Here is a 23,367-nt window from a genome sequence, read left to right on the forward strand (position 1 = left end):
CACGTAGGCAACGCTTGTCCGCTGGTAGCATGTGTCACATACGGGTTTCTACAGCAAATCCTGCATGGAAAGGTGACTGTAGGCATCAGCCAATCAGATGTTCACATTACTCTTTTGTGTGGAAAGACGGTGCGCACACTGAAGATGGCAGAGGTGGAGAGGGTCAGGGTTTTGATGCTTGGAGACATTTTTGTGCAAGGCTTACAACACTATGCCGAGAGTTGGAATGTGGCACACCATTTCGATGTGCGAGGAGTGGAAGTGGTGTGGAGTGCTGACACTGATGCCAATGCTGCAGCAATTCTGCAAGTTTGTAGAGACATGCGTAAAATGACCACTCCTCATGTGGTAATTTTGCACTATGGTGCTTGCCATTTGGGATACCTGACTTCACGTACTTTGCTGGCAGATTTGGCATAGTTGGTTGAAGCACTCATGAACATCTTCCCAACAACGAAAGTAATTTTTTCTGCTTTACTCCCGAGAGTACAATGGAACAACACTTCTGTTTTCTGTCCAGATCAAAGCATCGGGAGGTGTATCAACAATCGCGGCATGCGTGCATTCATGCTACGAGTTGGTAAGTTTTTTTGTAGCCATGATAACATTGCTCCAAGCAATGCGCATTACTTTGAAGGCGATGCTGTTGCGCTATCTTCTTTGGGAAATGCGATGTTCTTTTGGAACGTAAGGCTTGCTTTAGAGAAGGTTCTGTAATGTATGCAAGAGTAAAACAAGGACAAAAAATACCAAAACAATACATAAAATACTAGATGTCTGTACAGTATCTGGCCAAAAATAAAAAAAAACGTCTCTTTTCAGAGCCTACCTTAAAGGGGAAAAAGGGGAATAGTACTTTAATGTACCGTCGTCACGCTCTGATCCTGTGCATGTCCGCGAACATGGCGGTAGTTAGCAGCCAGCACATGTCACCACCGGGGATTCAAGGGTGGAGCCGCATGTAAATGAGAATGAGCGGAGCTAGGGATTGGTCCATAAAGTTCAGTAGGTGTGTTCTGACCGACGTACTTTAGTAAGATCGTCTTCTCCCTCACAGGAGACCACACAGCCATAGCTTTCCATGCTCGAAAACAGATTATCTGGATTTTGGGAGACTCATGGATACATTGGTTGAAGGTGCATGCAGAAAGCGGCAGTTTATCTACAAATCTCAGATTTCCACATGCGGAAGTGCACTGGCATGGCGTGCGTGGCATGAGATGGCTGGACTTGGTACCTCTTTGTGTTACTTTACTGACAGAGCATCCTCCAGATATACTGATCATTAATTGTGGAGGAAACAGTTTAGGCCATGTATCTGGAAATTCTTTGCAATTTGCAATGAAGGAAGGACTTGCGAAGCTCATGGACATGTTTCCAAATTGTCAAATACTTTTTTCCTGTATTGCCCAAAGACAAATATGGCTGCGTTCTTCTGCGTTTGGTCCACAAATTGAGAAAGCGAGATGCAATGTGAATAAGGCTGTGTGTGCATTTTTAAGAGATGTTGGCATGTCCTATTTCCACAATGAAAACATTTTGTTTCGCAGCACTTTAATTTTCCGCAGAGATGGAGTCCACCTCACATATGCTGGCAATCAGATTTTTGTACAAAATGCATTGCAACATCTTTTGCAATCACACTAACCTATCTGACAATCCGTTTTCCCCATCCACTGTTTTTGACCCACACAACACACCAGCGAAAGCCTCTTTTCAGAGCCAGCAATTACTCCCAACGTACACTTTATTGCATTTGCTCCTCCCTTTTCTCCTCTACGACTGTCCGCAAACTTTTTCAGAACTCCGCAGGGGTCTACGGCCATCACTTCATAGTTCTATTGCTATATTCAGAAAGGCGACTCTGAAAAGACCCTTTTCTGTAATTTTTGTTGTTTTTACGTTCATTGCTTAACAGCACACGGCACACTAGGAGAAGAGGTGAAAGGAGGGTAAGGAAGGGACACCAGCCACGGGGATAAAAAAGGGCAACGGAACAGAGAAAGATTTAGGGTGAGCTTTATTTAGGTAAGGAGCAGATCTTCTGATGCTTGGTGACTGCAGCCTCAAAAGCACATCGAAAACCATCCCCCCTGCAGACTTCTGCGTCACAATACATGCACACTACTGTCACCTTTGAAAGGTAAGGGTCAACAGCATTGCGAATGGCTTGTGAGGCAGCTGGAGGGAGGCGCTCCCCCACAAGAGTGTCTCTTGTGGTGGGAGGATCGGATACCGAGGATGCTGTGGAGGAACTCAAACAACTAGGCTCTTCACATGGCACCACCTTGCGAATGTCTGCAGTGTGGAATGAAGTGAGGTGTCGCTTCATGCTTGTCGTACCAAAACTGTACGCTCCAAATCTCCCGCGACTCAACACCACCTCGCACTGGTTACACTTCACCAGGTTCACATGTGCTTTTGGTACTTTCCCATAAACGGAAAACAACCGCCACACCCACGACTCCCGCTGAGTGCTCCTAGTGCGGAGTTCCTCCACTTCATTCTCTTCCTCTTCTTCTTCCTCGATCTCTACATCCTCACCCATACATCTCTCTGCAGGTCCTTGGTGAGGTGGTGGTGGTGGCGGTTTTCGGGGTGGTGCAGAGGCTAATGACCCAACAGCAGCCATGGAAGCCATACCGATTAGTTTCCTTTTGGTCACTACAGCAGTAAAGGCAACACACCTTAATCTGCTATAGCTAGAAGGACAATGAAGATGCCCTTGGGGGTGTGGCCTTTTGTAGGGGTGCAGGGGTGTGCCTCGTGACCGTCTTCATCCCTACAAAGCGGTACACAAATTTTACACAGCAAGTCCTGAGGTGGCCTATTGTTTGGGATGTGTGAAATTACATTTTTACACTTTACAATACTTTGCCTTGTGTCTACAAGTTAATTTGTATTGTTGCAGAAATTAGTCCCCACGCTCAACGTAGGTGCGGTCACATGATGACGTCCTCAACACATCCGCCCCAGTAATGAAAGTCCCCTGGACAGCAAATGCAAAGAATCAAATGTGCGCATGCGCACAAGTGTCCTACGGACAGTGTTCGGGTTCTCAAGCTACTTCAAAGTGTGACAGAAGTGAGACGGACAGTTAGGAACAGGCGCGATGTTCGCAATACCTACGTTTCTACTGCGCATGCGCACGCATGCTATGCTCACTGTACGGACAGTTCCAGTGTCCTTAGGACAACTCCATTTTGTTTGCCTACGAACTTGCCGGCCACCGTGCCTGTTCTACAGACGGCACCATTTTGGCTGCACCCGATACTGACTGCTATACTGTCCTTCACACACTCCCACTTCCTCATTTACACCCATTCCGGACTTCTGGTGTGTTCTCCGAACATGTATAATCTCGTTTCCAAGCAGTACGCCAAGGTAGTATATCCTTTGGAAACCCTTTCTGTTTATATTGCACAATTTCAACAGATGGTGCAGTCACACATCACATCCGTCTTACTTGACATTAGACAGCACCCACATTCCATTCCTTGTGGATAGGTCGAACAGGCATGCTGTTCGCGGACATTTTACGTCTTTTTAAAAAAAAATTCTACACACAAACTCTTTCTCTACAACTACTGTACAAAAACATTTCAAACACACACATCAATCTAAAGAAATAGCGGGGGAAGCGGATACTGAAACAAATATGGGGAAATTAGGATTCAACACGGCTGGTTATGAGGAGAAGATTTGTGAGGGGAAGAAGGGATGGATATTTCGTCAAAACGTCTAATGTTCAAGGTTTGGGGATGGTTCACTAGGGAATGGAGAAGCAGGGCAGGTGCAGGTGGGGCAATGATAACAAACTTTTCCTCTCACATAGTCCTCCACAAACTCCCGTAAACTTTGAAAATTGTCGTTCAATATGTCCATTTTCTGCTCTATCCTTTTTATCCTGTCTTCTTCTGTCTCGTTTGTTGCCCTTTCTTCTTTTCTTTCCTGGTCTGTTAAAAAAAAAATACATAAGTTTAATGCCTCTAAAGTACTAGTCACTATTTTGCATATGCAGAGCACTCTTTACCATTATTGTCGCTGTCTTCAGAAATTTCCTCATGTGGGAAATATGCCTCCAGCCACTCCAAAGTACGACCCATTTCTGAGTCAAAACAACAGAAAGAATTTATTATTTCTGCACAACATACCACAAAAAAACATCACCCATATAAAAAAATGACCTGCACTCACTCTTTTGCTGTAATGTCCCTTCGTCCTACTGCGTCCGTCCACTGTCGTTCCAGGCTGCTGAGTTTCTGTGAAGTTATTACACTGGAGGCATCCTTTCTTTTTTATGGTACCATCCACTTTATTCTACATGGTTATTAAATGTGTTGTTTTCTTTTCCCAGCTTCAGGTTTCCATATTTACTTATTACTACTTATAATATCTTTATGTCCTTCTTCTACGTTGCACATTTTTTGTGTAAGACAATAGTAGATTTTCAGATTTTCAGCTATCCCCCGCCTCTTTGGGTAATGTTGATCCTGTCCAACCCCGTCCGCAAATAGGCGCTCAGTCCGTCCCTTTCCAATATCAATAGGGAGGGGGTTCTATATGTCCTATGTTAAATGTATGTCAAGTACGTAGATTATACTACACATCTCTCAAAATCACATGATTACAGTGTATATTCTGCTCAACGACTACATTGCCACAATTTCATGCTTAGGTTCCACCTTCCAAAAACCTATACAATTCCCTACAAAAAAAACATTGTTACGGGTACGTTATGGTTAAGTTGCCCCCCCAAAAAGCAGTGAAATTCACTACAAAAAAAGCTTTGTTGAGGAGACGTTATGGTTAAGTTGCCCAAACAAAAACCTGTATACTTCACTAAAACAATACTTTCCTCCTCCCCTTTATGCTTCAAATTAAAACTGAAAAACCTCTGAAATTCGCTAGTTATGGTAAAGTAAGCCCCCAACCCGCCACCATCCATGTGCACTGCTAACACTAAAACCCAGACCATGAAAGATGTAATCTCAAATGTGAATGCTCACATCAATGACAACATCACTTGTTTAGCCCCTTTCTTTTCCTTCCCTGCCATACATATATTTGTGCATTAGTAAAATAATTCACTAAAGGAATGTTATACTTCACAGTGCAACCAAACACCACTGCACATTCCCCCATTATAGCAAGCTAAGCAACCATAACTCGCACCATCTACGTGCATTGCTAAGACTAACACCCAGGATATCAAAGATGACGTCACAAATATCATTGATGACAACACTGATGACATCACATGTGTGCCTCACTTATTTTGGTGCATTGAAAAATGTAGGCTAGGTGGCTTTATTCACTGACCAGCACAATATGAAAATTGAAAAGGTGATGTATACCAAAACGTTACCCTTGTCGTGTGTTCTGAAAGTACTAGGGGCAGATGGGCACATGTGTGTGGCCATCTGCCCCCAGGGGGGTAGCAAAACGTACTGCCCCAGGCTTGAGGGGTGGGGTGGCTCTGCCAATATTTGCAGTGGCCCCTCCCCTCACCCCAAATGGATGGGGGCCTCTCATGTACCCCTTCCTAGGGGTAGAAATCTGCCACCAGGGAGGGCTACATAAGGTGCCCCCCCATCCACTTAGGGTGGGGGGGCACCCCCTTTCAAACATAAAAAATCCTGGTGGTCTAGTAAAAATTCCTGGTTGTCTAGTGGGCCCCCCAACCCCACCCAAAACAAGTTAATATAGTTAATATATATATATATATATATATATATATATATATATATATATATATATATATATATATATATATATATATAGTAGTTGTTTATGTGCTGACCTGTGCATGCAACAAGTGGTATAAAGGAAGCACCAAATGTAAACTTAAAACACGTATTCAACAACATGTAAGAGAAATTGTGAACAACGATGCAAATTACCCAATGGCTAAACATTTTGCAGAATATCATGAAAAGGACATGAGCAGTTTGGGGTTTTTTGGCATACACAAAATTGAGACGGGACCAAGAGGAGGAGACAAAGAAAAGATTCTGAGACAGAAAGAGACTCGTTGCATATTGGATTTTGAAAGCAAATTTCCATATGGACACAACATAGATGAGGAACTTTATACATTTTTGGGACAATGATTATTAATTGTTGGATATTGGTCTTCAATTCTTCTCTTTCCTGTTCCCCGTATGGTTCATTTTCCTGTGGCTTTCTTGGTTCTTTCCAACTTATAATTTTCCAGCAAATATCGCGAATTGAGACACACAACAAATTGTTGGAACTATACAGTCCGTAAATACTGAGAGACGCTCAAACGTTTGCATTTTAACATGGTTTTAACTTGTTTGTCAGTACATATACATATATATGTTTTTAACTGAATAGGTGATTGTCTGTGCACCAACATGTTTACACTGATTGTTATTTATTATTTTTTACACTTTTCATATATATTTATGTATATTAGAGTTTGTTTTAACAGTATATGCAGTGTTTGAGTACATTTTTGCCGTGTTAGAAGGATGATGAGTTGACAGGACAGCATCCTGACTAAATTAATATAGTCCCCTCTTTTTGCACTTCTATACACTATGTATTGGATAACAATGAATTCGAATTTGAGCATTACTTAGCTGCACTATGCATCAGACAAATGAGTGGTGTATGCGATCTTGAGTGATGCATTTTATCAAAAGTGTGGAGTTCCGATTTTTAGATCTATGCACTTTGCACCATACAGGAATGGGGACATTTTATCACCCAATAATTATGCACTAGGCACTTTATAAAGTCGAATACACTCAATTGATGTATTGGATCACGCTATACATCAATTAATGTTGAACACACCTGATTGATGTATTGGATCATGCTAGCCATACAAGGCATCCGATAGTGGTTATTACATTCTAATAGGCATTGGCGTAATACACTTGTAAAATGACCAATGTATTTTGATGATCACGGGGTTATCCAATATTGTTGAACACTTTTTCCGTTTCATCAATAGAAAGGGAGTTCCCCTATGAAAGCGGCATACAGTATGTATTATGCGCCATTCAGGATAATACCCGTAGAGACCCATGTTTCATCAACATAATCACTACAATACGTTTCTCTGTGATAGCCTGGCATTCATCCAATCACAAGTGGCACTGATTACGTGAAGAAACAAACCAACTATACCATTGAGGACTTGTTAAACAAAGTATATGCTCATTGGAAGTTCCAAGGATTGCATGAGACGGACGATTAATAGTTATGAGACATTGAAACTCACACATGGCACAGAGGGTCTCCAATGACAGGCACCCACCGTTACGGGCGAATTATGAGGAGTCCATTATGGGGAACCTACAGACGTCCAGTCGGTCTAAATTCTTTATAGAAAGCATCCTTATACGCAATACCTATGGGGGTTAGAGCAGTTATTCCCATTTGGCTGTGTTTCTGCTAGTACAGTGATTTAGACGTCAAACATGTCCGCCTCTGACTCGCTCCGGATGGGTGTGCTTTTCATTTCGGCGGCAATGATCGCCGTTTCGCTCTGCATCACTGTTTTTTAACTCTATGGTTCCAAGGGGACGAATTGTTGTGATCAAGCGGCAGGGAAAGCCGCAAAACGCGTTAACGTTCCCAATGCGCACATTATTTTTGCACTTTGGGGGAGCCTTATGTTAATGGCTTTTTAATATGTTTGTGCCGTCCAGCAAGGCACCAATAAAGATTACTTTTTAATTGCGAACTGGATGTCCGGACCATCTTTTTGGGAGAAGTGAAGAGTGCTGCTCGGTTTTGCCTGATTCCATCAGTGTGAAGAAAAAGGATATATATATATATATATATATATATATATATATATATATATATATATATATATATAAATGTATTCAGTGAAAAAACTTTGTTAAAAGGGAGGTTATGGTTAAGTTGCGCTACTAAAAACCTATGAAATTCAGTGAAATTCAGTGAAAAAACTTTGTTAAAAGGGACATTATGGTTAAGTTGCGCTACTAAAAACCTATAAAATTCAGTGAAAAAATGTTGTTAAAAGGACCGTTATGGTTAAGTTGCGCTACTAAAAAACGTTATGGTTCAAAGTAAAACAGAAAAACCCCTAAAATTCGGCAGTTATGGTAAGATTAGCAACCATAACTCGCGCCACCGTGCACTGCTAACACTAACACCCAGGACATCAAAGATGACCTCACAAATGTCATTGAAGACATCACTGATGACATCACATGTGCATTTACTTTTCATAAAAACTCTGTACAAGGGATTCTTATAGTGCTGACCAAAAACTGTCAAGGATCATTGGGATAAATATCATGAGCTAATTAGTGCAGTAAGCAATGGGATTACATAGGTTTTTAGTAGCTCAACTTAACCATAACGTCCCTTTTAACAACGTTTTTTTTACTGCATTTCATAGTTTTTTAGTAGCACAACTTAACAATAATAACTTTGACTTTATGTACATGTAATATGAACATACTGAACCCTTTCTACTGAATTTGACGGTCAGCGGACAAGTTCGGACAACAGTACCAGCACCTAAAAACTCTGGGGGCGGGTATGTGTAATTGTTATATCATAACATAGGACCATTTAACAAATTCACAAAGCAGCACACATACAATGTATATGTAGTAATACTTAAGAAATGTAACCCATATATGTAACACACTAATCATTCATTTAAATACAATATATTCTAAAATGGAATATACCAAAAGAAGATAAAGTGGCTTCCAACATAATTACCTCACAGACACTCCACAACTAACAGCAAGACCAGACGTATAGACTACTGATTACATATCTTACCAGAAATAGTAAGTGCACTTCATTTTACTCATATATTTATAAACTTTCTATAATAGAAAAAAAAATATTCCTTTTTTGTTTTCTCACAGAAATGTGTAGTACTCTGGACTAGCTAGAGGACCATTTCCCACAAGACGAAATGTTAGAAGATAGTCCACCTAATGGTACACAGTTTACTATGTAAACCAATTAATAAATATTATTTTGTATACATTCAACATATACATTTTTGTTTTGTTTACAGACCCTACAAAAATTGCAACTTCCAAAGAAAAAGAAGCGGTGGATAACACTCTTGAACACATTACCCACAAAATGGACCAACTTATGGCAAATTGTACAGATTTAAAGAACTTTGTGGAAGATCACCTAAAACCACCAACAACATACCATTGTCCCACCTGTACTTGTCCCCCTCACCATATCCCATTCATTTAACCCCAAACTCTCTCCATGGACCACAACGTTTTGATGAGATTTCCATCCCTTCTTCACCTGATCCCACTTATATTGAAAACCCTAATTCTCCTGTTTTTGTTTCCATTTCTGCCCCACCTTCTCAGTCATAAAGTGTTTATATATGTTGAATGAAGTTACTTTTTTATATTGTGTTGTAATTACTTTCAGTTCTTTGTGGTAAAACCAATGTAGGTGTCCTTGGACAGCGCGACTGTTCGGAAATGTTCATAAATAAACGAAAATGTAAGTGTCCTGAGGACACTATATCTGTCCATAATGTTCTCATGCAAGTTGAAAATGTTCTAAGAACACTCGTAGTGTCCTGAAATGTTTGTAAATAAACGAAAATGGAGGTGTCCTTAAGAACACTATGCCTGTTCGTAGTGTTCGTTAGCAAGTTGAAACTGTTCTAAGAACACTCGTGGTGTCCTGAATTGTTCGTAAATAAACAAAAATGGAGGTGTTCTTGAGACACTATGTCTGTCCGTATTGTGCACAAGTAAATTAAACTGTGCTAAGAACAAACGGCTGTCCGTAACTGTTCGTTTTACGTGTGATGCACTTTTAATTAGTTCAGGACATGAACACTGTCCGTAGAACATCAACACGCATGCGCAAAACAATGTCCGTACATTGGGTGTCCTGCGGACGGCTGCTACCTTAGTGAAAATGCTCATGAAACAATCATGTGACCGCGCCCACGCAGATAGCGTGTTCTGAATGTGGAAAATGTTTGTGTCCCCGAATACTTTAAAAGTACATTTCCAAATAATCCACAATATTTCTCATTAAAAACTCAACATACCACAAATCCCACATACTAATCCTAAGTTTCCACATAGTTTTTGCGACTTTTTGAACCTTTTTTGGTGTTCGATCTGTCTTGTGGACGGCGCGCATGTCCGCGAACCATGCACAAGCACCCCTATAAAAGACCACGCCCTAGAGCTCATTCTCATTGTGTTTCTGGCTATTCTACAGAGCACAGAGATTTTTGCTGCAACCTGCAGATTTCCATCTTCAACCTGATGGCTTCTGTGGCTCCACTGCTGACACCTGGTGCTGTATCTGCCTCAGCAACACCCCCACTCCCTCCACCACCACCGCCTTCCCAAGGGCTTGAAGAGGGGAACAGGAGTGAGGATACAGAGGAGGAAGAAGAGGATGACGAGAATGAGGTAGAGGAAAACCCTACTACCCGCCCTCGGCGTCATTCTTGGGTGTGGCGGTTGTTTACCGTTCATGGGAATGGTCCTAACGCTCGTGCGAACCGTGTCACCTGCAATGAGTGCAAAATGGTACTCAGTCGCGGGAGGCATGGATCGTATAGCTTTAGTACTACGACCATGAAGCAACACCTGAACTCTTTCCACACTGGGCCATTCGCAAGGTTGTACCTTGCGAAGAGCGTAGTAGGTTGATTGCCTCTACTTCATCCTCCGTTTCTGATCCTGTCACCACAAGGAACACCTCTCTGGGACAGCGTCTTCCTCGAGCTGCCTCACAGGCCATACATAATTCTGATGACCCTTACCTTTCAAGGGTCACAGTTGTATGTATGTACTGTGACACAGTACTCTGCAGGGGGGAGAGACTTTGCAGTGCTTTTGAGACTATCGTCTCAGAGCACGAGAAGACCTGCTCACTACCCAAATAAAACCCACTCTACATCTTCCTCTCTTAGCTCACCCTTTCTTATCCCTGTGGTTGGTGTCCCCCCCTTTACTGTCATTTCCTCTCCTCTCCTAGTGTGTCATGTGTAAAAAAACAAAAAAAATACAAAACAACAAAAATCCCCAAAAAATAAGGCTCTTTTCAGAGCCGCCTTTCACAGTTAAAAAACAGAAGTAAAGATAAATAACGCAGGGCCCTTTCTATTTCTTGAAAGTCTGCAGACAGTTTGCGAACATAAAAACAATTGGGATGCTACCCTATTGTAACCATTGCATTTTTCTCTGGGAGGAAGTGGTGGCTCTGAAAAGAGCCTTTGGGAGGTGTTTGTATGTCAAAAATTATAAATACTTAACACCTACTTCGAAATGCATGCTGCATTTCTAAAAAAGGTGGCAATGCATTTTGTACATTTCTCAGAAAAATCTGATTGCCAGCATAGGTAAGATGGTCACCATCTCTGTGAAAAATGTATGTACTACGAAACATAATATTTTCATTGTGAAAAGAGGACATGCCAAAATCTCTTAGGAAGGCACAAACAACCTTATTGACATTACGCCTTGCTTTCTCCATTTGTGGACCACATGAGAAAGAACAAAGCCACATTTGTCTCTGTGCAATCCGTGAAAAAATTACTTTGGAGTTTGGAAAAATGTCCATGATCTTCTGAAGTCCTTCTTTCATTGCAAATTGCAAAGAAATTCCAGACACATGTCCTAAACTGTTCCCTCCACAATGAATGACAATTATGTCTGGATGTTCCTCTATCTTCAAAGTTGCACAGAGAGGTAGCAAGTCCGGCCACTTCATTCCACGGACTCCCTGCCAGTGCACTTTCACATGTGGGAATCCAAGATCTATAGATACTCCAAAGTTTTCTGCATGCACCTTCAACCAATGTATCCACAAGTCTCCCAAAATCCACACAATCTGCTTTTTAAAACACTCAGCCATAGCTATCTGTTTTTCTCTCAGCAAAAAGAATATCTGAGAAAACCTCTTCTAGCGCAACACACTCACTAAACTTTACTGACCAATCCCTTGCAACATTCAATCTCATTTGCATGCCTACCAACCCCAAATTCCCCAGATGTAATACGCGGTGTCCTAGAACTACTGCCATGTCCGCAAACATATTGTAACATGGGCAGCCCTTCTACCATTTCCACTTCACTCTCTGTGCCATTCCCTCATTGGATGTAACTAAGAAATCACATGACCATCCACCAATCAAATCCAAGACCTCTACATGTAACTGCATCATCATAGATCAGGACGTACGGTGAATCTCTCGGACTACAAGTCTCATACCATTGGCAAGCAAGATCTACGAGAAATACTAGACAAGTCTCCAAGATTTCTACTTGCAGCTTCGTCCATATCCATATGCATGAACACAAACTACAGGTATGCACATTTTCTATACAGTACATGAACACATTTTCTAACCGACTTTTACCTTGTATAATTTACGATCATTTTTTCATTCTCCTAAAATGAACTGTGACTTACAAACCTTTATACCGTTTAATTTCTTTGTAGACACACACACACACGCAAATAATGTTAAACTAACATTTTTGAAATAAAATATAAAGACTACATATGATCAAACAAAATTACATGCACACTCTATCATCAAATCTCAAAGAATAATATTTGTACAAACACATACTTGGTTTTAATTTTTTTAGTTTATATAATTACTTACATTTATATAGGACAAGCAGGCTATGACATTGACTCCATCTTACATGGAAAAGCAGGCTATCATATGGACTCACTATTACGTGGAAAAGCTTAGTTACAGGAATAGTGGTATACAGTGGTACACTATGATTTTCACAAGCCATAGTAAAGATATTTTCTTTCCTACAGTTAGTCATTTGAGGAAGGCGCTGATCATTTCAATTTAAAAAGATCTATGTCTAAATTAAAAACAGTGCTATATACAAACCAAAATACTAATGTCTTTCTTTTACAATTGCAGTGAACACCATTCTCCAGAAAAGAAGCAGCCGAATTTGAAGTACAAAGAACAACTAAGTAGTAAACTGCTCATTTTAGAAAAAAAATAAGTAAAATGTTACCCTAATATTTGAATTATTACTCAAACACACTGTAAGGTTAATTCATGCTATTTCTGTGCCTAAAAATAGAGATTCTGCACCATTCTGACCAAAAACCCCCCGTCTTAAACAGTGATTTACTGGCAGAATGGCCCACAACTTCCTATTTTTCGACACACAAATTACCCAACTCAGCCGCTAGAATTTAGATGTTGTAGAACAAACAACTGTTTTAATTGTATAGCTTTAGATATACTATTTATACTTCTCCAAACCATTGGCTTACTTTTTTCTGTCATCTGAACCCCAGTTTAGTAACACATTAATTCAAGAATACCCATCCCTAGTAGTTGTATTTCCCAAAGCACAATCACACACCATTACATACATCTTTATCATCTTACTCAAACACTCATGCACACAACACACATGCATTCCAGAACACCCCAACCCATACCTGCTGTATTTTTTTCAACAGACCCTAAAAAATGCCTACCAAAAATCAACTCCGTAGAAAGGAACACAGAAGTAGAGCAAATGAAAAGAAAACTCTCCAACATAAACATCCATATATAGCAGAATTTGTAAAAAAAAGTTGAAACACAACAGCTAATACAGTCATGTAGTGAAACAGAAGAAGTTTCTAGTACAAAAACTTTGCCTCCTCTATCAAAAAGTAAAACAAACCAAAAAACAATTAACAGAAAATCAACTATCACTACAAATAAAACTTCTTCTATAAATCTTGATGTAGTACAAAGTAAGCATACCAAGAAAAGTATTTTAGCCAAAATGATCTGTCACAAAGTCCTTCAAAATCTTATGAAAACAGGAGAGAAACCAGGTTCAACACTTCAAACCTATTGTAGAAAAGTAATCTTAGAAGCATTGATAGACAGTGCAATTCTTCTCAAAAGAAAGTTATTTATTTTAGTGTTAAACAGAATAAAACCACTAACAAAACTAATAGCTAAATTACAAAAAAGACTTCTCAATAAATGAAATGCCAACAGAAATAAATTCTTAAATATCTGTGGAGGTGAATGGAGTCACACTACAAGCACAGAACCATACTTTAATGAAGAAGCGTACAAACACAAGCAAACTAATACAATTGCCATACATAGCAATGGTCGAGGTTATGAAAAAGTTAATAATACCATAATGGAACAAGAAGTACTCCTTACAAAAATATGCCCTGAAAACGTAGATTTACCCGTCCATTCAACTGAATCAGAACGGCTAGTGTACAAATGGCCATGCACGGCAATGTGTAACATTCCCAAAGAAATGTCCAATTCTTTACGCCGATTCCTCAATCAATATGTGAAAAGCAAAGGCAAAGACAAAGTCAAAATTAAACTACTGCAAAATATGGATGCTTGTCCAGTACGCAAGTACACAGGACTGCAAGGACATTCATTGGCCTGCATTACAGGACCTACTTGCAAAACAACCTTCCATGATATCAAAAGGATATCAACACATAATGCAGGTATAAGAAATCTAGTTTATAAACTGTACTATGCTAAAAGTCCAGCTTTTGCACTAGCACATTTAAACAACATTCTCATACATGTTACAGCAAAAGACCTACTAAAAGAAATCGACTATATCCAGACTAAATATTTTGGAAGTGAAACCCACTTACAAGATGAATTAGCTGTAAACCAACTTTGTAACAATTCTGCACATGGCAACCTTTCACTACACACATAAAAAAAAGAAATACTAAAATTTGAAAGTACTTCAGCTGAAGCACCAAACCACGTGTGTGTATGTTGCAGCAGAACTTTTTATAAAAGTAACACAAAAACTGTAGACCTATCATATAAAATAGAAGACAATGAAGAATCTAAATGGTTTGAATTAGCTCTCTACCTTATAGCAGAAAACAAATACGAAATAACCAACCCCAAAATACTTTGCAGTTACTGCACTACAAAACTTGACAACAACCAAACTCCTTCACGTGCTATCACAAATAATTTGGAATTAAATCCACTACCAAAACCCCTTCAACAACTTAATTTACATGAGAGCATCATAATTCAAACAGTGCACCCATTTCAAGCAATAATACGCCTTCAACCAAAAACTTCAAAATTACCTCCTTCTGAATTAGTGAAAGGTATTTGTGGAAAAATAGTGTATTTACCATTAGATCTAAAATAAAATGTGCACACTCTAGGAGTGCAACGTCCAATGCAACAATCTTTAATTATCTTGGTAAATGGAGTACCTACAAGAGACAAAAAAATTTGGCAACAACTGGTAGATTTATATAAAGTTAGAGAAGCCCTGCAATATCTTAAAGAGAATAATGAATATTACAAAGAAATTAATATTGAAGAAAACTTGAAAGATACAACTGAAATAATTCAAGAGACACAAGAAGCTGGTCAATTTGAGCTCCTAGATCCTGCTACAATATCAAACACTTTAGACCATTATACAATTCATCCATTGCACTCTAATGATACCAAAGAAGATGCACTGGAAACGTACCAAATGCGTCAAACAAAAGGATAACCAATCAGCATATGGGGAAAAAGTATAGAAGCACTTGTTTTTCCTCTACTCTTTCCTACTGGCAAAGGAGGAAGATATGATGATAGACCTATTCAAATATCAGCATCAGAATATCGCTCATTACGAATGTATTCTGAAGATCCCAGATTTCGACAAAATGTGGAATACATATTCCACCTACTCTTTGAAAGTGAACTAGCAGCTTTATGTTACGGAGTTGCACACATATTAAAATCAGGATCACACTTTCAAAATATGACAGCAACACAATTATTACAAAAAGTTCAACAAAAAGATGAGGTTTTACAAGCAAATCTTACAAATCTATTGGCAAATATGCGTGGTACTAAAGAGTACTGGTTTCAACGTCATGGAGATTTACGTTGTATGATCAGAAACCTTGGCCCACCCACTTGGTTTGTTACATTAAGTTGTGCAGAATATGCATGGGAAGATTTACATGCTTTCCTACGCATATCAAACGAAAACAAAACAAACATAGATATACTAACACCTGGAGAACTTTGTTCTCAGGATCCTGTTAATGTTTCAAGATATTTTCACCATCGCTGCATTGCTATGCTACATTTTATTTGTAATGGAGAAGTGCAACACTTCTTTTGGAGAAAATAATACCAAGCCAGAGGAGCACCACATGTCCACATGCTTTTATGGATTAAAGATGCTCCTAAATTTGGTCAAGACAGTGATGCCACTGTTTTACAGTTTATTGAAAAATATGTCACTTGTGAAATTCCATCAGAATCCACAAATAGTGATCTTCATGCAAAGATTTTACAATCCCAAAGACACAAATGTGGCAAATATTGTCGTCGCAAATACAAAAACAAAGGGAAATACTACACCAAATGCCGATTTGGTTTCCCTAGACCAGTTACAAATAAAGGTCAAGTGAACAATCTCATGTCTTCAATTAGACATAGTGTTAAAGGTAAGTTACCTAAAAATACATATAGCATAAAAAGAAAAGAAGAAGAAAAATATATCAACGATTACAATGCAATCATTGCCCACTCATGGAATTCAAACATAGATGTGCAGTACATTGCAGACAATTCTACTGCAGTTGCACGATATGTCACAGCATACTTAACCAAATCAGAAAAGACAGAGCTCCAAGACCTCTGGAATGACCTGTCATCAGTTAAAACAGTGTCTCAGAAATTATAGAGCTTAGGCATAAAAATGTTGTCCCATAGAGAATGTGGATCCTATGAAGCAGCTGATCGATTAACTGGTACTGCATTGTATGGTAAATCTGCAAATATAGTATGGCTAAGTCTTGGTCCAGCTAAATCTCGAAAAAGAATTATAAAATCATACAAAGATATAGAAACAATAGCCAAACATGATCCCAACAGCCAAGACATTTTAAAGAACACATTATTGGACACATAGTACCCAAACAGGAGTACCACTTTGGAAACCATGAGTCTATACCACATAGCCCAAAACTACACATACAAAAATAATATAAAACCTGATGAACAAAACCGTAAATACAAAGTGACAAACTGTGAAGGCAGCTTAGTAAAACTCACCAAACCAAATTTAATCAATCATATCAAATTGTCATTAAAGACTCCTCAACATAAAGAAGTATATTACATGTCCCTGCTACAACTCTTTAAACCATGGAGAGAAGAAGAAGAAATACTAGATAACTATGACTCATATGAAGACACTTTCAAAGCAAAATATAACTGATGTAAACTTTTCACAGTACAAAACAATGTTGCACAATGAACAGCAACACGAAGAAGAACTCCAGAACCAACTAGATAAGGACACCACTGACACTAGTCAACCTTCTGTCACAGTAAGCCAAGAACCACTGGGAGACCCACTGATAACAAATGAGGCAGAATTAGCTATGATAGAAGTAGAAAACACTATGTGTCAGTATGAAGATAAAGAAGACTTAACTATACTACAATCAAAGCTGAACAATGGGCAACGTAGCATTTTTCAAGAAGCACCATGTGCAAAGAAATTGCACATGGTGTACAACATGAAAACAAAGAATGCACCTGTCAAAATTACAAACCTATACTATTGTATGTCAGTGGTGAAGCTGGTTCTGGCAAAACATTCCTAATCAAAATCATCAGTAAGTTCCTTCAACAATTGACAAACAACAAACTGTCAGCTGTTGTCACTGCTCCCACAGGTTTAGCTGCCTACAACATAGTTGGTGTCACTTTACACCGATTACTACTCCTGCCAGTAGAACACCAAAACAAATTAGATTATTACAAACTTTCCGCAGAAGCTGCAATGGAACTACGCAGAGTATTGAAACAAATGAAAATGCTACTAATAGATGAAGTGAGCATGGTGTCCAACCTAATGTTGGCTTTGATTCACCTCAGATTACAAGAAGTACTCAAAACAAACTATGAAGAGCTCTTTGCAGGAAAACACATTATTGTTTTCGGTGATCTTCTTCAATTGACACCAGTAAAAGGTGAGCCTATTTTTAAAACATTAGGACACAAACTCTGCCGTAGAAATGTTGGCAGCATAGGAAATGTCAACCATTGGCTATATTTCCAATACAGAGAATTAACAGAAAACATGCGCCAATCTGCAGATCTCACTTATGCCAACATCTTAAAAAGTATCAGAGTTGGTATACTTTCTAAAGAAGCAGAAGCAATATTGAAAACCCAGCAAATTCATGCACTTTATGGTGATAATGTATGTGCTACAGATGTTATGGAATAATTAGCCAACAAAAATGTCAATTGTATGGCCTTAATGCCAACTCTTGCAAGCTGTTTCAAATTCAATTAAATAATGTTAAGTAAAGAAATGCAACCAATAATGGAAATTAGCGCCACAGACAAACTAGATGTAAACGGAATGACACTATCCATGTGTGACCAAGCCACAACAAGACTAAATAGTTTAGAAAAATCAATCTCAAACACAGCAGGCTTGGAAAAGATATTCAAATTATCCTTAAATTGCAGAGTAATGCTGAAACGTAACCTTGACGTGGACCAAGGACTAGTTAATGGAGCACTGGGTACAGATGTTGGCTTTCAAACATACCCACGTGACAACAAAATTCAGTTTGTCAATATTCTCTTTGACAAACTTTCAGAAGTAAAAAGAATAGGACGCTCAACAGCTCGATTCCTTCTCTTCAAAGACATGTATGTACGCAGAGAACATTTTCTCTAACTCTTGCATACGCAGTCACCATTCATAAATCACAAGGTCTTACCCTAGACAAAGCAATGATAGACATTGGTAACACAGTCTTTAAAGAAGGCATGAGCTACGTAGCACTATCCCGCTTACGTACACTTGACGGTCTATTTCTAATCAACTTTGATGCAAGTAAAATAAACGCTGATATTCCTTGCATTTTAGAATACAATAGACTTCGTTCACTATACACTCCCCATCTAAACACATATTCTGTTCCACAAAAAGTAAAACATTATAAAAGAAAAATAAATCAAACAGAAAAGCAACAGGATGTCACTGCAAATCCTCCAAAGAGAGTAAAAGAAAGTAATACTTCATCAAGTGCCACAAGCAAAAAAGAATCAATTAGGGAAAGTAAACCAGGTACTTCTTCAAAGAAGGAAGACAAACTCTAAAAAAAGCAGTCAGATACAGAACTACCTGGTCCATTTAAACTCTCAAATATAGTTGGTGTAAGTTGCTATGCAAATGTAGCAATGGATATTCTATTTCAATTACCACCAATTGTTGAGAACATTTACTTACACAGTACAGACCCATTGTGTTTGCAAATGTTAGTACTTCACAGAAACACAGCAAACAATCCTGACGATACGTATAGTGTTTATGGAATAAGACAACAATTGGACTACTGTGCTGGAATGGTGAAATTCACTATAAACTCACAGGAAGATCCACAAGAATTTGTAATGTACTTACTATTATTACTGGAAAACAAAAACATACCTATAAATGAAATCTTCCAGATTTCATACATGTGGAAACATACATGCACTCTCTGCAACAATGTGACACAAGAAGAAATCCCCAATGAACGCTTTGTGTATATATCAATACCTAATTGGGAATCCGTTCCATTTCAGCAACTTGTACAAAATGCAAACCACAGTAGATTATGTTCGACCTGCAATTCAGATAATCGCTCCACGTTAGTAATACAAACACATAGTAAATACATAATACTAATGCTTCTACGTTACAATGCAGATGGTACCACAAAGAACTGCAAGCTGACTGGATTCACACATGGTCAAATATCACTTGGTAGGAAAACCTTCACAACAATAGGTATAATCTACCAAGCAGAAGCCACAACCAAATCAGGGCACTACACTTCATATATAAAAAAGAAATGTGGATGGTTTGAATGTAATGATAGTACCGTTACTCTAAAGCAGAGATTACCAGTAAATCTTACAAACGCTTATTTAATGTTCTTAAAACCAAAATTTGATAACTAAACTTTACTTAAACCATAAGTACACTTGTAGTAAAAAAATATAAACTGTCACAATATTCCAAAAGCTATCTAACTGCCCAAAGATGCTACAACAACTAATCAGATAAATTAATACCACTCAAATAGAGCAAAAAATAGACAGTTAGAATACGCCAATTGGTATCTAACTGTCCCAAGCTTTAGAAATATCCAAATAAGAGCAAACAATAGACAGTTAGAATATGCCAATTAGTATCTAACTGTCCCAAAATTTAGAAATATCCAAATAGATAAAGCAATACAACAAAATTATAAACAGTTAGAATACGCCTACTGGTATCTAACTGCTCCAAAATTTTACAATATCCAAACAAATACCTAATATCTTACTGCTCCCAAAAACTGGAACAATCCAATGTATAAAGCATTAGCCAGAAACAACAAGTAAACACTGAAAACAAATAAACAAATAAACTGTAGCAAAACAGAAAAAGTTTTTTTTTTAATCCAACATGGATTTTTTTTCTCCCACAGACCCAATGATTTTAGCACAAACACAGAAACTGAGCGAATTGCACAATACTCTGATTTGTCATCTACTAAATATGAGGGTAAAAAAAAAGAGAAAATTGTGATTGTACAATGTAATAAGTCTTTATAAAATACTAATACTAACATGCTATTTTCTTTTATCACAGAAATGAACAAGAAAAACATGGACTCCCGTTACTAAACCAAATAGTAAGTATAACATGATAAATACAACCATCGCAGCATATCACACCCATTTGCTGCAGTGCTTGTGGCCAGGGCATAGACTCTTGGGTGCATGGCATATGAGTGTGATATGCTGCGGTGGTTGTGGCCAGGGCATAGAGTCTTGGGTGCATGGCCAAAATGCCACAACTACCGCAGCATATCACACCCATATATTCAAGCATTTCAATCATGTCCGCGGACACAAGGAAGTTCCTAGAACACATTCAACTTGCCAGAGGACGATACGGACAGCGTCACCAGGACACCCCCACTTTCTTTATGTACGAACATTTCAGGACACTGCAAGTGTTCTTAGAACACTTTCAGCTTGACAACGAACAAAACAGACAACGTCTTCAGGACACCCCCTGCGAACATTCCAGGACCCCACGCATCTTCTTAGAACACTTTCAACTTGACACCGAATCCATTCTGTTTATTTACGAACATTTCAAAACAGCCGTGTTGTCCGCAGACAAATCGAACACAACAAAAGCATCTAGCACATAATAAAATACAACATTGCACTTATCTCATACTCCCCCACCCTCCCCAAACACTCTTACACACCAACACACTCCAATAAATACAATTTTTTAACCATGTTTCACCTCGCTGTCCGCGGTCGTCCGCGAATGCAAGATGGCGGGCACCACCAAAAATCTGACGCGTTCCACGCCCCACGCCATCCAATCAGCGAACACGTCGGGTGTCTGTGGACATTGCGCAAACCGCTTGGCCAATCAGGGCACTGTTTCCAGAGCGAACAGGGAAGTCCGTCCACGAAGCGAACATAGATATCACTAATTGTTTTGCCTTACATTTTGGTCATTTTACAAAAAACTACTGGCCGGATTTACACCAAATTTGCAAAAGCACACTTTTGGGACCAAGCCCCCGCTCCTGCCGGAAATTTGGTGTTAATCCGTGCAGCGGTTTGGGCTGTAGGCGTGCGCAAAGTTTTTTCCCATTATGTCTATGGGAAAAAACAAAAGTTTTGGGACCCCCCCTCTCGGGCCATTTTCAATTGCATGAATTCCAAAGAAAGCAAAACTGTCCATGTTGCTTTCGTGGCATTCAGTGAAATGTTTTGCCATCGGATAGTTGGCATCTTTGTTTTGTATGGCTCTCACATGTTGTTGTAACCTTATTTTTAATTTGAATTTGGTGCTGCCCACGTACCATTTTTTGCATTTGCACATCAGAATATATACTACGTATTCAGTATCACATGTGATTTTTTCATTGATATATTCAGTTAATTTTGTTATTGGATGTTCAAAAGTGGTGCAGTTCTTTGCAAATTTACACATATTGCATCTTGTGCATTTGTTAAAACCTTTCTTCTGATTGGTCAACCAGGCTCTCGTATCCTTGGCTACTTCTTTATCCATAAAACTGTGGACCAATTTATCCTTGATTGAAGTATTTCTTCTGTAACTGATGTCTGGATGTTTTTTTAGCAAGCCACCAATGTCCTTGTCAATAGTTAAAACTTTCCAATGTCTCTGTAACACATGTTTCACTTCTGTTGTTTGGCTGTCATACTTTAGTATGAGTCGTACTTCCTCGTTCTCATTACTCATAGCTTTTTCTTTGTCTGCCAAGAGGATTTGTCTATCATGACATCTGGCTTTTAAATACGCTCTTTCAATGACTTTTTTTGGGTAACACTGTTGTCGAAATCCTCTTGCTGTGATTCTGCTTTCTGTATCATATGTCGCTAAAGTTGTGCTGTTCCTTCTTATCCTTACGAATTCACCATATGGTACACTCCAGATCGAGCTCTTTGGAAGCCCGCTTTTAGTGTGTAGTGGCGTATTTGATCCTGTGGGTTTTATGTGTAGTTCACACGTTAGAGTTTGCTCCACTATTATTGAATTAACATCCAAGAAGGTTATAAACTAATAACTATGAGTTTCTGTGCATCTTAAGTTGTTCCCATTTTGGTTGAGAAGCTTTCCAAAATCATACCAACCATCCTCTGTCCCTTTCCAAATTACAAATAAGTCATCTATATATCGAAGCCAGATAACCACATTTTCATGTAATTCATGATTCTGTTCTGTCCATACATCTGTAGCTTCCTAGGCACCCATAGTCAAGTTGGCATAGATTGGGGCAAATGTTGTGCCCATAGCCGTGCCCTGTATTTGGCTGAAATATTCTTCATTGAAAACAAAGATGTTATTAGTGAGGCAGAGATCAATCATAGCTACAATCATTTGCGTGTGTTCCAGATAGTTGAGGGACCTGGTGTTTACATATCTTTCGCAGGCTTTTTTGCCATAATTATGTTCAATTGACGTGTATAAGGACACCACGTCCATTGTTGCCATCATGAAGTTGGATTCCCAGGGTATATTGTTAACTCGTGATAGAAAATCCTTCGTGTCTTTGAGATATGAAGGTAATGAGGAGACGAAGGGCAAAAGAGTTTCATCTATGAATTTCGACATGTTCTCCAACACTGAACCCACTAGGGAAACAATCAGTCTTCCCGGTGGTTTTTTGCTGTTCTAATGTATTTTCAGAAGAAAATATATAGTTGGTGTGATGGAGTTGATCGTTTGTAGAAATTTGCAATTTTCTTCAGTTAGAATGCCTTTC

This window comes from Ambystoma mexicanum, chromosome 5p (assembly GCF_040938575.1).
Source record: "Ambystoma mexicanum isolate Mex_15411 chromosome 5p, UKY_AmexF1_1, whole genome shotgun sequence".
NCBI lineage: Eukaryota > Metazoa > Chordata > Amphibia > Caudata > Ambystomatidae > Ambystoma > Ambystoma mexicanum.